Raw genomic sequence first — 16,640 nt, forward strand, 5'->3', positions numbered from 1 at the left:
TCGTGCCACGAACCGGTACTAAAGGTGCTCGTGGGGCCACAGCCTCATTAGTACCGGTTCGTGGCACCAACCGGGACCAAAGGGTGGAATTGGTCCCGGTTCGTGCCACCAACCGGGACCAATGGCCTTGCACAGCTCGCTAGCTGAGAGAGAGCCGCACCTGTTTATAAGGTGCGGTGCGCTTGAGCTGTCGAGCTCCTCTCTAAAGCAGGCTTACGGGCCTAACCTCTCTGTACATGCCTGTGGGCCTACTGGGAGTTTTGCGGGCCTGAATCCTGGCCCATGGATGGGTTTCTAATCGTATTCAGGCCGTGGTGGCCCAGTAGGTGGCATAATTTTTAATTTTTGGCCTGTTATTTTTCATGCATTTACTAATTATTTTGAGCTATAAGACCCTAAAATTGAAAAGCATTTCAAATGAACTCTGAAAAGGTTGAAAGTTGGCATGGTATCATCATTTCATCCACATAGCATGTGCAAAAAAGTTGAGAGGGTTACGGCAAAAACTGGATGCACTTCGTGTACAAAACGGACAATGGTATCATACTCGTCTGTTACAAAGTTGGCATGGTATCATCATAATAGTTGCGGGAGAAAGTCTTCACTTTTTCTTCGCTTGTGTCATTTGCTTATTGCGCTGTAACCATGGATAATCTTCATCGTTTATCAGGATGCTTGGGTCAGCCTTGACTTTGAAGGGAGGAATTTCATGAAACTTTTCATAATCTTCAGACATGTCTGTCTTTCCCTCCACTCCCACAATGTCCCTTTTTCCTGAAAGAACTATGTGGCGCTTTGGCTCATCGTATGATGTATTTGCTTCCTTATCTTTTCTTTTTCTCGGTCGGGTAGACATGTCCTTCACATAGATAACCTGTGCCACATCATTGGCTAGGACAAACGGTTCGTCAGTGTACCCAAGATTGTTCAGATCCACTGTTGTTATTCCGTACTGTGGGTCTACCTGTACCCCGCCTCCTGACAGATTGACCCATTTGCACTTAAACAAAGGGACCTTAAAATCATGTCCGTAGTCAAGTTCCCATATGTCCATTATGTAACCATAATATGTGTCCTTTCCCCTCTCGGTTGTTGCATCAAAGCGGACACCGCTGTTTTGGTTGGTGCTCTTTTGATCTTGGGCGATCGTGTAAAATGTATTCCCATTTATCTCGTATCCTTTGTAAGTCAATACAGTCGAAGATGGTCCCCTGGACAACGAGTACAACTCATCACAAACAGTGGTGTCACCTCTGAGACGTGTTTCCAACCAACTGCTGAAAGTCCTGATGTGTTCACATGTAATCCAGTCGTCACACTGCTCTGGGTGTTTGGAGCGCAGACTGTTCTTATGTTCATCGACATACGGGGTCACCAAGGTAGAGTTCTGTAGAACTGTGTAGTGTGCTTCCGATTGCATTGAGGAATGCACATAGCTTCACAATGGCTAATCGGACGTTTTCCGGTAGAAGCCCCCTCAATGCAACCGGAAGCAGTTGCGTCATAATCACGTGGCAGTCATGAGACTTTAGGTTCTGGAACTTTTTCTCTGGCATATTTATTATTCCCTTTATATTCGACGAGAAGCCAGTCGGGACCTTCATAATGAGCAGGCATTCAAAGAAGATTTCTTTCTCTTCTTTCGTAAGAGCGTAGCTGGCAGGACCTTCATACTGCTTCGGAGGCATGCCGTCTTTTTCGTGCAAACGTTGCAGGTCCTCCCGTGCCTCAGGTGTATCTTTTGTCTTCCCATACACGCCCAAGAAGCCTAGCAGGTTCACGCAAAGGTTCTTCGTCACGTGCATCACATCGATTGAAGAGCGGTCCTCTAGCTCTTTCCAGTAGGGTAGGTCCCAAAATATAGATTTCTTCTTCCACATGGGTGTGTGTCCCTCAGCGTCATTCGGAACAGCTAGTCCGTCGGGACCCTTTCCAAAGATTACGTGTAAATCATTGACCATAGCAAGTACGTGATCACCGGTACGCATGGCGGGCTTCTTCCGGTGATCTGCCTCGCCTTTGAAATGCTTGCCTTTCTTTCGACATTGATGGTTGGTCGGAAGAAATCGACGATGGCCCAGGTACACATTCTTCCTGCATTTGTCCAGGTATATACTTTTAGTGTCATTTAAACAGTGCGTGCATGCGTGGTATCCCTTGTTTGTCTGTCCTGAAAGGTTACTGAGAGCGGGCCAATCGTTGATGGTTACAAACAGCAACGCGTGCAGGTTAAATTCCTCCTGTTTGTGCTCATCCCACGTACGTACACCGTTTCCATTCCACAGCTGTAAAAGTTCTTCAACTAATGGCCTTAGGTACACATCAATGTCGTTGTCGGGTTGCTTAGGGCCTTGGATGAGAACTGGCATCATAATGAACTTCCGCTTCATGCACATCCGAGGAGGAAGGTTATACATACATAGAGTCACGGGCCAGGTGCTGTGATTGCTGCTCTGCTCCCCGAAAGGATTAATGCCATCCGCGCTTAAACCAAACCATACGTTCCTTGGGTCAGCTGAAAACTCAGCCCAGTAGTTTCTCTCGATTTTTCTCCACTGCGACCCGTCAGCGGGTGCTCTCAACTTCCCGTCTTTCTTATGGTCCTCACTGTGCCATCGCATCAACTTGGCATGCTCTTCGTTTCTGAACAGACGTTTCAACCGTGGTATTATAGGAGCATACCACATCACCTTCGCAGGAACCCTCTTCCTGGGGGCTCGCCATCAACATCACCACGGTCATCTCGTCTGATCTTATACCGCAATGCACCGCATACCGGGCATGCGTTCAGATCCTTGTACGCACCGCGGTAGAGGATGCAGTCATTAGGGCATGCATGTATCTTTTGCACCTCCAATCCTAGAGGGCATACGACCTTCTTTGCTGCGTATGTACTGTCGGGCAATTCGTTATCCTTTGGAAGCTTCTTCTTCAATATTTTCAATAGCTTCTCAAATCCTTTGTCAGGCACAGCATTCTCTGCCTTCCACTGCAGCAATTCCAGTACGGTACCGAGCTTTGTGTTGCCATCTTCGCAATTGGGGTACAACCCTTTTTTGTGATCCTCTAACATGCGATCGAACTTCAGCTTCTTTTTTTGACTTTCGCATTGCGTCCTTGCATCAACAATGACCCGGCGGAGATCATCATCATCGGGCACTGGTTCCTCTTGATCTTCAGCAGCTTCCCCCCTTGCAGCATCATTGGGCACATCGTCTGGTTCCTCTTGATCTTCAGCAGCTTCCCCCGTTGCAGCATCACCGTATTCAGGGGGCACATAGTTGTCATCGTCCTCTTCTTCTTCGCCGTCTTCCATCATAACCCCTATTTCTCCGTGCCTCGTCCAAACATTATAGTGTGGCATGAAACCCTTGTAAAGCAGGTGGGTGTGAAGGATTTTCCGGTCAGAGTAAGACTTCGTATTCCCACATATAGGGCATGGACAACACATAAAACCATTCTGCTTGTTTGCCTCAGCCACTTCGAGAAAATCATGCACGCCCTTAATGTACTCGGAGGTGTGTCTGTCACCGTACATCCACTGCCGGTTCATCTGCGTGCATTATATATAATTAAGTGTGTCAAAAACCATTACAGAACATTATGAATAGATAATTAAGTGACCAAATTAATAGAAGTTCATCATCACATTAAAACCAAAGTACATACATAGTTCTCATCTAACAACATATATATAGCTCTCCAGAGCATCTAATTAATTAAACCATCCATTGAAACTATGTAAAACATTTCAATGCGAAAACAAATGCGATCATAATCGCAACCAAGGTAACAATTGATCCAACGGCATAATGATACCAAGCCTCGGTATGAATGGCATATTTTCTAATCTTTCTAATCTTCAAGCGCATTGCATCCATCTTGATCTTGTGATCATCGACGACATCCGCAACATGCAACTCCAATATCATCTTCTCCTCCTCAATTTTTTTTATTTTTTCCTTCAAGTAATTGTTTTCTTCTTCAACTAAATTTAACCTCTCGACAATAGGGTCGGTTAGAATTTTCAGTTCAACCACCTCCTAGATAAATAAAATCTATGTCACGTTGCTTGGGATATTTGTCATAAACAATAAATGAACCAAATAGTTATAAAAAGATAATATATACCACATCCGAATCATAGACAGGACGAGGGCCGACGGGGGCGGATACCAAAACCATCGCACTATGTAATAAGAAGGAATAATAAAAGTAACAAAATTAGACAAGTATCTATCTAAAGTAAGATTTTTTTTCCTTTCAGAAAGAAGATAAGAACAAGAGGCTCACCACGGTGGTGCTGGCGACGAGATCGGCGCGGGCGATCGACGGCGGTGAAGACGGGGACGGGACGTGTCGGACCGCTAAACCTAGACAAATCTCGGGGAAAATGGAGCTCGGAGGTCGAGTTTCGAGAGGAGAAAGATTAACTAGTGTGGCTCAGACATTTCATCGAACACCTCATGTGCATAGGAGGTGAGCTAGAGCACCCAAATGCCCTCCCCTCGCCGGCCAGAAAAAATAGATCACTGTGGAGTGCTCTGCTGTGGCGATGGGGTATATATAGGGAACTCATTGGTCCCGGTTCGTGGCACCAACCGGGACTAAAGGCCTTTGGTCCCGGTTGGTGCCACGAACCGGGACCAATGACACCCTTTAGTCCCGGTTGGTGGCACCAACCGGGACCAAAGGCCTTGTGCTGCCCCGTGTCAAAAGTTTAGTCCCACCTCGCTAGTTGAGAGGGCTCGAGAGTGGTTTATAAGCTCTGCTGCGCCCACCCTCTCGAGCTCCTCTCAACTATAGGCTTTCGGGCCTAACCGTTCTCTTTGCCTGTGGGGCCTACTGGGCCTTCTGCGGGCCTGAATCCTGGCCCATGGATGGGTTTCAAGTCGTATTCAGGCCGTGGTGGCCCAGTAGGTGGCATAATTTTTTTTCTCTGTTTTTTGTTTTCTCTTTTGCTTTATTTGTTTTGTTTTGTTTCTACTTACAACAAAAAACATATTTATTTTATTTCTAATTACTTATGTATTTTATTTTTATTTATTTTACTGCTGCTATTTTTATTTAATTTATTAAGGTTTATTTATTTTAGTTACTATAGTTTATTTTATTTTATTTTATTAAGGTTTATTTATTTTTATTTATTTTATTAAGGTTTATTTATTTATTTACTATAAATAATGAACATAGATGCGCCTATAGAGAAAATTCAACCTAAATTCATAATAAATTTCTATGAAATTCAAAGAAATTTACTATGAATTTAGGTCAAATTCCCTGTATAAGGGCATCTATTTTCACTTTGAGAGGAGCTCAACAAGGCAGAGAGGGACGGGCTTATAAACTGGTGTGAGCGCCCTTCGGTTGGCGAGGTGGGACTAAACACTGGCCGCAACTAGGACCAGCCCTTTAGTCCCGGTTTGTGGTATGAACCGGGACTAAAGGGTGGTGGGCCAGGAGCGTGGCCCATTGGTCCCGGTTTGTCCCACCAACCGGGACCAAAGGGTCCGGACGAACCGGGACCAATGCCCCCACGAGGCCGGCAGGCCCCTGGCCGCATGAACCGGGACCAATGCTCACATTAGTCCCGGTTCGTGACTGAACCGGGACTAATGTGAATATTGCCCTGTGACCAAAGCCCAGTTTTCTACTAGTGGTATTACTCTCCCTGCTCCTGCCTTCTTTGATTATCAGGCAAATGGAAGACATTTTATTACCAGAGAGGAGGCAGATGAGTACGAGAGGAGGGCGGAGGCAGCTCGCCGTCATGCTGCAGCCCAGGAGGCAATAACTGCTGCATCGCAGTACGACCCCGGCTACAACTATGGATATCCGCCAGGCCATCCGTGGCAATAAACCAACTTAGGCCAAAAGCCGAAGCTTGGGGGAGTACGTATCTCTCACCGACATTACATTTATGTTCACACACTCATTGCTAGATGTCGGTGCTTATACTCTTTCATTGTATTATCCATGCTAGTTTATTTTCTTTTTCTTGCTTTCTTCTTGTGTGTTTGATAAACCTTAAGAAAAACCAAAAAAAATTAGTGTAGCTTTTATCTAGTTTATTTTTCTTGCTGTAGTAGTAATAATTAAAAAGAAAACCCAAAAAGATTTCCCGTTCTTCTTTTGCTTGTTGGGAGCTTTCCCATGTAAATAGTTTTATTTCTTTTCTTTTCTTTGGGGGTCGATAGGAGAAGACCATAATTAAAATTGTTGAAGTGGCTCTTATATGCATCATTGTTGATTTAACCAAGAGCCCATATTGCCTTGTCTTCTCCTGTTTATTGAATGCTCGCAGATTCCAGCTTAGTCCAATGCACGTGCACTCTTATTATTTTCACATCGTTCAGTCGTGCAAGTGAAAGGCAATTATGACGATATATGATGGACTGACTGAGATGAGAGAAGCTGGTATGAACTCGACCTCTCTTCTTTTTGTAAATATGATTAGTTCATCGTTCCTGATTCAGCCTATTATGAATAAACATGTTTGCAATGACAATTAGAGATCATAGTTGCTCGTGCCATGCTTGATTAGCTATGAGTTATAATGGTTTACCTTGCGTGCCAACATGCTATTAAAATGGTTGTGATGTGGTATAGTGGGGTGGTATCCTCCTTTGAATGATTTAAGTGACTCGACTTGGCACATGTTCACACATGTAGTTGAAACAAATCAACATAGCCTTCACGATATTTATGTTCATGGTGGATTATATCCTACTCATGCTTGTACTCAATGTTTATTAATTTTAATGCATGTTCATGACTGTTGTCACTCTCTAGTTGGTCGCTTCCCAGTCTTTTGCTAGCCTTCACTTGTACTAAGCGGGAATACTGCTTGTGCATCCAATCCCTTAAACCCCAAATTTATTCCATATGGGTCCACCATACCTTCCTATATGCGGTATCTACCTGCCGTTCCAAGTAAATTTGTATGTGCGAAACTCTAAACCTTCAAATGAAATTCTGTTTTTTATGCTCGAATAGCTCATGTATCAACTAGGGTTGTCCGTATCTTCCATGCTAGGCGGGTTATTCTCAAGAGGAGTGGACTCCGCTCCTCACTCACGAGAAAATGGCTGGTCACCGGGATGCCCAGTCCATTGCTTTATGCAAACTAAATCAAAATAATTGCAAACAGAACTCCCCTTGGACTGTTGCTAGTTGAAGGCACTCGTTGTTTCGAGCAAGCCATGGATTAATGCTTGTTGGTGGAGGGGGAGTATAAACTTTACCATTCTGTTTGGGAACCGCCTATAATGTGTGTAGCATGGAAGATATCGCCATCTCTCGGTTGTTATGTTGACAATGAAAGTATGCCGCTCAAAATATTATTTGTCTCTATTTCAAAACCGAGCTCTGGCACCTCTACAAATCCCTGCTTCCCTCTGCGAAGGGCCTATCTATTTACTTTTATGTTGAGTCATCACCCTCTTATTAAAAAGTACTAGCTGGAGAGCGCTGCTGTCATTTCCATCCATTACTATTAATTTATATTGGGTATGACTATGACTGGATATCTTTTACCATGAATTACAATGTCTAGTCAGTCCTTGATCTTTAAAGGTGCTCTGCATTTATGTTTTGCGGTCTCGGAAAGGGCCAGCGAGATACCATCTTATTATATCATATCAAGATTGTTTTGAGAAAGTGTTGTCATCCGAGATTTATTATTATTGCTCGCTAGTTGATTATGCCATTGATATGAGTAAACATGAGACCTAAGAGTTATTGCGAATGTGGTTAGTCATAATCTTTGCTGAAAACTTGAATGCTTGCTTTACATATTTACAACAACAAGAGCAAACAGAGTTTGTAAAAGTTTTTCTTTATCACTTTCAGTTATCAACTGAATTGCTTGAGGACAAGCAAAGGTTTAAGCTTGGGGGAGTTGATACGTCTCCGTCATATCTACTTTTCCAAACACTTTTGCCCTTGTTTTGGACTCTAACTTGCATGATTTGAATGGAACTAACTCGGACTGACGCTGTTTTCAGCAGACTTTCCATGGTGTTATTTATGTGCAGAAACAGAAGTTCTCGGAATGACCTGAAACTCCACGGAACATCTTTTTGGAAAATATTAATAATACTGGAAGAAAAATCCACGTCAGGGGGCCCACACCCTGTCCATGAGGGTGGGGGCGCGCCTGCCCCCCCTGGGCGCTCCCCCCTGCCTCGTGGGCCCCCTGACGCTCCACCGACCTCAACTCCAACTCCATATATTCACTTTCAGGGAGAAAAAAATCAGAGAGAAGGATTCATCGCGTTTTACGATACGGAGCCGCCGCCAAGCCCTAAAACCTCTCGGGAGGGCTGATCTGGAGTCCGTTCGGGGCTCCGGAGAGGGGAATCTGTCGCTGTCGTCATCATCAACCATCCTCCATCACCAATTTCATGATGCTCACCGCCGTGCGTGAGTAATTTCATCGTAGGCTTGCTGGACGGTGATGGGTTGGATGAGATTTATGATGTAATCGAGTTAGTTTTGTTAGGGATTGATCCCTAGTATCCACTATGTTCTGAGATTGATGTTGCTATGACTTTGCTATACTTAATGCTTGTCACTAGGGCCCGAGTGCCATGATTTCAGATCTGAACCTATTATGTTTTCATGAATATATGTGAGTTCTTGATCCTATCTTGCAATTCTATAGTCACCTACTATGTGTTATGATCCGGCAACCCCGAAGTGAATAATCGGGACCACTCTCGGTGATGACCGTAGTTTGAGGAGTTCATGTATTCACTATGTGTTAATGCTTTGTTCCGGTACTCTATTAAAAGGAGGCCTTAATATTGCTTAGTTTCCATTAGGACCCCGCTGCCACGGGAGGGTAGGACAAAAGATGTCATGCAAGTTCTTTTCCATAAGCACGTATGACTATATTCGGAATACATGCCGACATTACATTGATGAATTGGAGCTAGTTCTGCGTCACCCTATGTTATGACTGTTACATGATGAAACGCATCCGGCATAATTCTCCATCACCGATCCAATGCCTACGAGCTTTTCACATATTGTTCTTCGCTTATTTACTTTTCCGTTGCTGCTGTTACAATCACTACAAAACCCAAAAATATTACTTTTGCTACCGTTACCGTTACTTCCATATTACTTTGCTACTAAATACTTTGCTGTAGATACTAAGTTATCCAGGTGTGGTTGAATTGACAACTCAGCTGCTAATACTTGAGAATATTCTTTGGCTCCCCTTGTGTCGAATCAATAAATTTGGGTTGAATACTCTACCCTCAAAAACTGTTGCGATCCCCTATACTTGTGGGTTATCAAGACTATTATGTTTTTCCCTTGAAGAGGAAAGGGTGATGCAGCAAAGTAGCATAAGTATTTCCCTCAGTTTTTGAGAACCAAGGTATCAATCCAGTAGGAGGCTACGCGCGAGTCCCTCGCACCTACACAAACAAATAAATCCTCGCAACCAACGCGATAAGGGGTTGTCAATCCCTACACGGTCACTTACGAGAGTGAGATCTGATAGATATGATAAGATAATATTTTTGGTATTTTTATGATAAAGATGCAAAGTAAAATAAAAGCAAAATAAAAAGCAATGGAAATAACTAAGTGTTGGAAGATTAATATGATGGAAAATAGACCCGGGGGCCATAGGTTTCACTAGTGGCTTCTCTCAAGAGCATAAGTATTTTACGGTGGGTGAACAAATTACTGTTGAGCAATTGACAGAATTGAGCATAGTTATGAGAATATCTAGGCATGATCATGTATATAGGCATCACGTCCGAAACAAGTAGACCGACTCCTGCCTGCATCTACTACTATTACTCCACACATCGACCGCTATCCAGCATGCATCTAGAGTATGAAGTTCATAAGAACAGAGTAACGCTTTAAGCAAGATGACATGATGTAGAGGGATAAATTCATGCAATATGATTAAAAAAACCATCTTGTTACCCTCGATGGCAACAATACAATATGTGCCTTGCTGCCCCTTCTGTCACTGCGAAAGGACACCGCAAGATTGAACCCAAAGCTAAGCACTTCTCCCATTGCAAGAAAGATCAATCTAGTAGGCCAAACCAAACTGATAATTCGAAGAGACTTGCAATGATAACCAATCATACATAAAAGAATTCAGAAGATTCAAATATTGTTCATAGATAAACTTGATCATAAACCCACAATTCATCGGTCTCAACAAACACACCGCAAAAGAAGATTACATCGAATAGATCTCCACAAGAGAGGGGGAGAACATTGTATTGAGATCCAAAAAGAGAGAAGAAGCCATCTAGCTAATAACTATGGACCCGAAGGTCTAAGGTAAACTACTCACACTTCATCGGAGAGGCTATGGTGTTGATGTAGAAGCCCTCCGTGATCGATGCCCCCTCCGGCGGAGCTCCGGAACAGGCCCCAAGATGGGATCTCATGGGTACAGAAGGTTGCGGCGGTGGAATTAGGTTTTTGGCTCCGTATCTGATCGTTTGGGGGTACGTAGGTATATATAGGAGGAAGGAGTACGTCGGTGGAGCAACATGGGGCCCACGAGGGTGGAGGGCGCGCCCAGGGGGTAGGCGCGCCCCCAACCTCATGGCTTCCTGGTAGCTTTCTTGTTGTAGGGTCCAAGTCCTCTGGATCACGGTCGTTCCGAAAATCACGTTCCCGAAGGTTTCATTCCATTTGGACTCTGTTTGATATTCTTTTTCTGTGAAACTCTGAAATAGGCAAAAACAGCAATTCTGGGCAGGGCCTCCGGTTAATAGGTTAGTCCCAAAAATAATATAAAAGTGAATAATAAAGCCCAATAATGTCCAAAACAGAAGATAATATAGCATGGAGCAATCAAAAATTATAGATACGTTGGAGGCGTATCAATACGACGGAGACGTATCACATGGGTGCGCGTCCCTCAGCGTCATTTGGAACAGATGGTCCGCCGGGACCCTTTCCAAAGATTACGTGTAAATCATTGACCATAGCAAGTACGTGGTCGCCGGTACGCGTGGCGGGCTTCTTCCGGTGATCTGCCTCGCCTTTGAAATGCTTGCCTTTCTTTCGACATTGATGGTTGGTCAGAAGAAATCGACGATGGCCCAGGTACACATTCTTCCTGCATTTGTCCAGGTATATACTTTCGGTGTCAGCTAAACAGTGCGTGCATGCGTGGTATCCCTTGTTTGTCTGTCCTGAAAGGTTACTGAGAGCGGGCCAATCGTTGATGGTTACAAACAGCAACGCGTGCAGGTTAAATTCCTCCTGTTTGTGCTCAACCCACACACGTACACCGTTTCCATTCCAAAGCTGTAAAAGTTCTTCAACTAATGGCCTTAGGTACACATCAATGTCGTTGCCGGGTTGCTTAGGGCCTTGGATGAGAACTGGCATCATAATGAACTTCCGCTTCATGCACATCCAAGGAGGAAGGTTATACATACATACATAGAGTCACGGGCCAGGTGTTGTGATTGCTGTTCTGCTCCCCGAAAGCATTAATGTCATCCGCGCTTAACCCAAACCATATGTTCCTTGGGTCACCTGCAAACTCAGCCCAGTACTTTCTCTCGATTTTTCTCCACTACGACCCGTCAGGGGTGCTCTCAACTTCCCGTCTTTCTTACGGTCCTCTCTGTGCCATCGCATCAACTTGGCATGCTCTTCGTTTCTGAACAGACGTTTCAACCATGGTATTATAGGAGCATAGCACATCACCTTCGCAGGAACTCTCTTCCTGGGGAGCTCGCCGTCAACATCACCCGGGCCATCTCGTCTGATCTTATACCGTAATGCACCGCATACCGGGCATGCGTTCAAATCCTCGTACGCACCGCGGTAGAGGATGCAGTCATTAGGGCATGCATGTACCTTCTGCACCTCCAATCCTAGAGGGCATACGACATTCTTTGTTGCGTACGTACTGTCGGGCAATTCGTTATCCTTTGGAAGCTTCTTCTTCAATATTTTCAGTAGCTTCTCAAATCCTTTGTCAGGCACAACATTCTCTGCCTTCCACTGCAGCAATTCCAGTATGGTACCGAGCTTTGTGTTGCCATCTTCGCAATTGGGGTACAACCCTTTTTTTGTGATCCTCTAACATGCGATCGAACTTCAGCTTCTCCTTTTGACTTTCGCACTATGTCCTTGCATCAACAATGACCCGGCAGAGATCATCATCATCGGGCACATCATCTGGTTCCTCTTGATCTTCAGCAGCTTCCCCCGTTGCAGCATCACCATATTAAGGGGGCACATAGTTGTCATCGTCCTCTTCTTCTTTGCTGTCTTCCATCATAACCCCTATTTCTCCGTGCTTGGTCCAAACATTATAGTGTGGCATGAAACCCTTATAAAGCAGGTGGGTGTGAAGGATTTTCCGATCAGAGTAAGACTTCGTATTCCCACATATAGGGCATGGACAACACATAAAACCATTCTTCTTGTTTGGCTCAGCCAATTCGAGAAAATTATGCACGCCCTTAATGTACTCGGAGGTGTGTCTGTCACCGTACATCCATTGCCGGTTCATCTGCGTGCATTATATATAATTATGTGTGTCAAAAACCATTATAGATTCACATGGATAGATAAGTGACCAAATTAATAGAAGTTCACCATCACATTAAAACCAAAGTACATACATAGTTCTCATTGAACAACATATAGCTCTCCGGAGCATCTAATTAAACCATACATTGAAACTATGTAAAACCTTTCAATGCAACAACAAATGCGATCATAATCACAACCAAGGTAACAATTGATCCAACGACATAATGATACCAAGCCTCGGTATGAATGTCATATTTTCTAATATTTCTAATCTTCAACCGCATTGCATCTATCTTGATCTTGTGATCATCGACGACATCTGCAACACGCAACTCCAATATCATCTTCTCCTCCTCAATTTTTTTATTTTTTTTCCTTCAAGTAATTGTTTTCTTCTTCAACTAAATTTAACCTCTCGACAATAGGGTTGGTTGGAATTTCCGGTTCACATACCTCCTAGATAAATAAAATCTATGTCACGTTGGTCGGCATAATTGTCATAAACAATAAATGAACCAAATAGTTATAAAAGATAATATATACCACATCCGAATCATAGACAGGACGAGGGTCGACGGGGGCCGATACCAAAACCATCGCACTATATAATAACAAGCAATAATAAAAGTAAGAAAATTAGAAAAGTATCTATCTAAAGTAAGATTTTTTTTTCTTTCAGAAAGAATATAAGAACAAGAGGCTCACCGCGGTGGTGCCAGTGACGAGATCGGCGCGGGCGATCAACGGCGGTGAAGACGGGGACGGGACATGACGGACCGCTAAACCTAGACAAATCTCGGGGAAAATGAATTTGGAGGTCGAGCTTCGAGAGGAGAAAGCTTAACTAGTGTGGCTCGGGCATTTCATCGAACACCTCATGTGCATAGGAGGTGAGCTAGAGCACGACAAAGCTCTCCCCTCACTGGCCAGAAAAAACAAAGCACTGTGGAGTGCTCTGCTGCGGCGATGGGGTATATATAGCCACCTCATTGGTCCCGGTTCGTGGCTGGAACCGGGACTAAAGGCCCCCTTTCTGACCCGGTTCTAGGCACGAACCGGGACCAATGGTTGTGGGCCAGGAGCGAGGACCATTGGTCCTGGTTCGTGCCTAGAACCGGGACCAATGGTTGTGGGCCAGGAGCGAGGACCATTGGTCCTGGTTCGTGCCTAGAACCGGGACAAATGGGTCCACACGAACCGGGACAAATGCCTCTCGAGGCCCGGCCGCCCCCTGGGCGCATGAACCGGAACGTATGCCCCCCATGGGTCCCGATTCATGACAGAACCGAGACTAATGGGCTGGCCAGGCCCCAACCAAAGCCCTGTTTTCTACTAGTGCCAGCTCAAGGTGAAAAAAGTAAACCTCTAGCATGTTTCTCCAATAACCATGGTTTGTTAGTTAGAGCGCAATCTTACTGTAAGCACACAAGTCGGCAAGGTAGATTCATGTTAGTTGTTATCCTACCTTCTGAAAAAAGGTGGCCTGAATCCCACCCATCTAAACTGTATTGAAGTGATGCTCATACTTTTGAGACTCTTACTAGAGAAATGAAAAAAAGTGACGTCGCAACAAATTTAAGATCTCTACGAGTAGTTTGACCATTATGTTCTTTTATAAAACCTATCACGTTTTTCTATAGTTGGGAAATTATTAGTTAGAAGTGACGCCAAAAGTTTTTTTCTTTGGCAATATGATCATTGTGTTCTTTCCATCGGGGAGAAATGGAAGGGTTTTCAATTAAGCCCATCATAACATTCAGGACATTCACGGGGATATCAATCAGATTATAGGTCACGGATAGCTGCTGGAGCCTCAAGTGTGAGAGACAGAGATTTAGTGGTGGTATAGGTCGTCTAGATCGATTATTTGCCTATGTAATTTGTAGTTTTGATGTTTGTTCATCTTGGGCCATGCCTCACATTGTGGCTGTAAAACCTTTTCAATCTTAACAATACTAGTAGAATGCCCGTGCGTTGCCACGGACTTTTTAAAAACTTACTTATTGCATATATCACTAGTAGAAAAAGAGGCTTCCATACGCCCCCATTAGTCCCCAAAATAATCGAACCGCGACAAAAGGGGTCTTTAGTCGCGGTTTGGGAGGAGACCCGCGACCAACTATCTGGGCCCAGCGCGCTCGGTCGACAGCTGGCGGACGGGAGGGGCTTTAGTCCCGGTTGGCCTGGCCAACCGGGACTAAAGGTCCCCGAAGGCCTTTAGTCGCGGTTGGCCAGGCCAACAGGGACTAAAGGCCCGTCCTAGTCGCAGTTGGCCAGGCCAACCGGGACTAAAGGCCCATCCTAGTCGCGGTTGGCCAGGCCAACCGGGACTAAAGGCCCATCCCTATATATAGGACTCAGCTCACTTCACTTCACTCAGCTCACTTCACAATTTTCAGAAGGGGGTGGTGGGTTTGCTTTTGGTTCCTCCTATGCACACAAGGTGTTCGATGAAATGCCCGAGAGCCTGAAACAAACATGATATGAAGTGTCCAAGCCACACTTGAGCTTTCTCATTTATTTTTCCTCCGCGATCGCAGTTAGCAACTTGAACCTTTCATGTGTCATTTATAAAATATGCATGTGTGTAGTTCATTGTTTAATTTGTATTATTTCTAGCTAGTTAGTTTAACAAATGCATGATGGTTAATTATATACTTTATATAATAATAATGCAGATGAATCGGCAATGGATGTACGGTCCCCGACTCTCCGGCGAGTTCACTACGGGTTTGAAAGATTTCCTCGTAGTGGCAAATGCGAACAAGCAGCAAGGTTTTACTATCTGTCCATGTGCTGTCTGTAAGAATCAGAAGGGTTACTCCTCCTCAAGAGACGTTCACATGCACCTCCTTCGGCACGGTTTCATGCGAAGCTATAATTGTTGGACCAAGCATGGAGAAAGAGGGGTTAGAATGGAAGAAGATGAAGAAGGGGATGATATCGATGACAACTATCATGATCATTTCGGTGATACTTTCATGGAGGATGATGCTGAAGGTGGGGAAGGGTTAGGTGAAGGTGAAGAAGAGGCACATGATGAGCCCGCTGATGATCTTGGCCGGACCATTGCTGATGCACGGAGACGCTGCGAAACTGACAAGGATAGGGAGAATTTGGATCGCATGTTAGAGGATCACAAAAAGTCGTTGTATCCAGGATGCGATAATAGTCTGAAAAAGCTGGGCTGCACACTGGATTTGCTAAAATGGAAGGCACAGGAAGGTGTAGGTGACTCATCATTTGAAAATTTGCTGAAAATGTTGAAGAATATGTTTCCGAAGAATAACGAGTTGCCCGCCAGTACGTACGAAGCAAAGAAGGTTGTCTGCCCTCTAGGTTTAGAGGTTCTGAAGATACATGCATGCATTAAGGACTGCATCCTCTACCGCGGTGAATACGAGAATTTGAATGAATGCCCTGTATGCACTGCATTGCGTTATAAGATCAGAGGCGATGACCCTGGTGACGATGTTGAGGGCGAGAAACCCAGGAAGAGGGTTCCCGCCAAGGTGATGTGGTATGCTCCTATAATACCACGGTTGAAACGTCTGTTCAGGAACAAAAAGCATGCCAAGTCGTTGCGATGGCACAAAGAGGACCGTAAGTCCGACGGGGAGTTGAGACACACCGTTGATGGAACGCAATGGAGAAAGATCGACAGAGTGTTCAAAGATTTTGCAGCTGACGCACGGAACATAAGATTTGGTCTAAGTACTGATGGCATGAATCCTTTTGGCGAGCAGAGCTCCAGCCATAGCACCTGGCCCGTGACTCTATGCATCTACAACCTTCCTCCTTGGTTGTGCATGAAGCGGAAGTTCATTATGATGCCAGTGCTCATCCAAGGTCCAAAGCAACCCGGGAACGACATCGATGTGTACCTAAGGCCATTAGTTGATGAACTTTTATAGTTGTGGGCCAGACCTGGTGTACGTGTCTGGGATGAGCACAAAGGAGAGGAATTTGACCTACGAGCGTTGCTTTTTGTAACCATCAACGATTGGCCTGCTCTCAGTAACCTTTCGGGACAGACAAATAAGGGATACAATGCATGCACGCACTGCTTACATGAGACTGAAAGTGTACGTTTG

At 44.6% G+C, this 16,640-nt stretch overlaps 1 pseudogene; it reads left to right on the plus strand.

The window, feature by feature from the left end:
- LOC141042663 (rust resistance kinase Lr10-like) overlaps positions 1 to 16,640 on the plus strand; it is a 97,316-nt pseudogene that overhangs the window by 55,186 nt on the left and 25,490 nt on the right.

Source organism: Aegilops tauschii, chromosome 3 (genome assembly GCF_002575655.3).
Source record: "Aegilops tauschii subsp. strangulata cultivar AL8/78 chromosome 3, Aet v6.0, whole genome shotgun sequence".
Lineage (NCBI taxonomy): Eukaryota > Viridiplantae > Streptophyta > Magnoliopsida > Poales > Poaceae > Aegilops > Aegilops tauschii.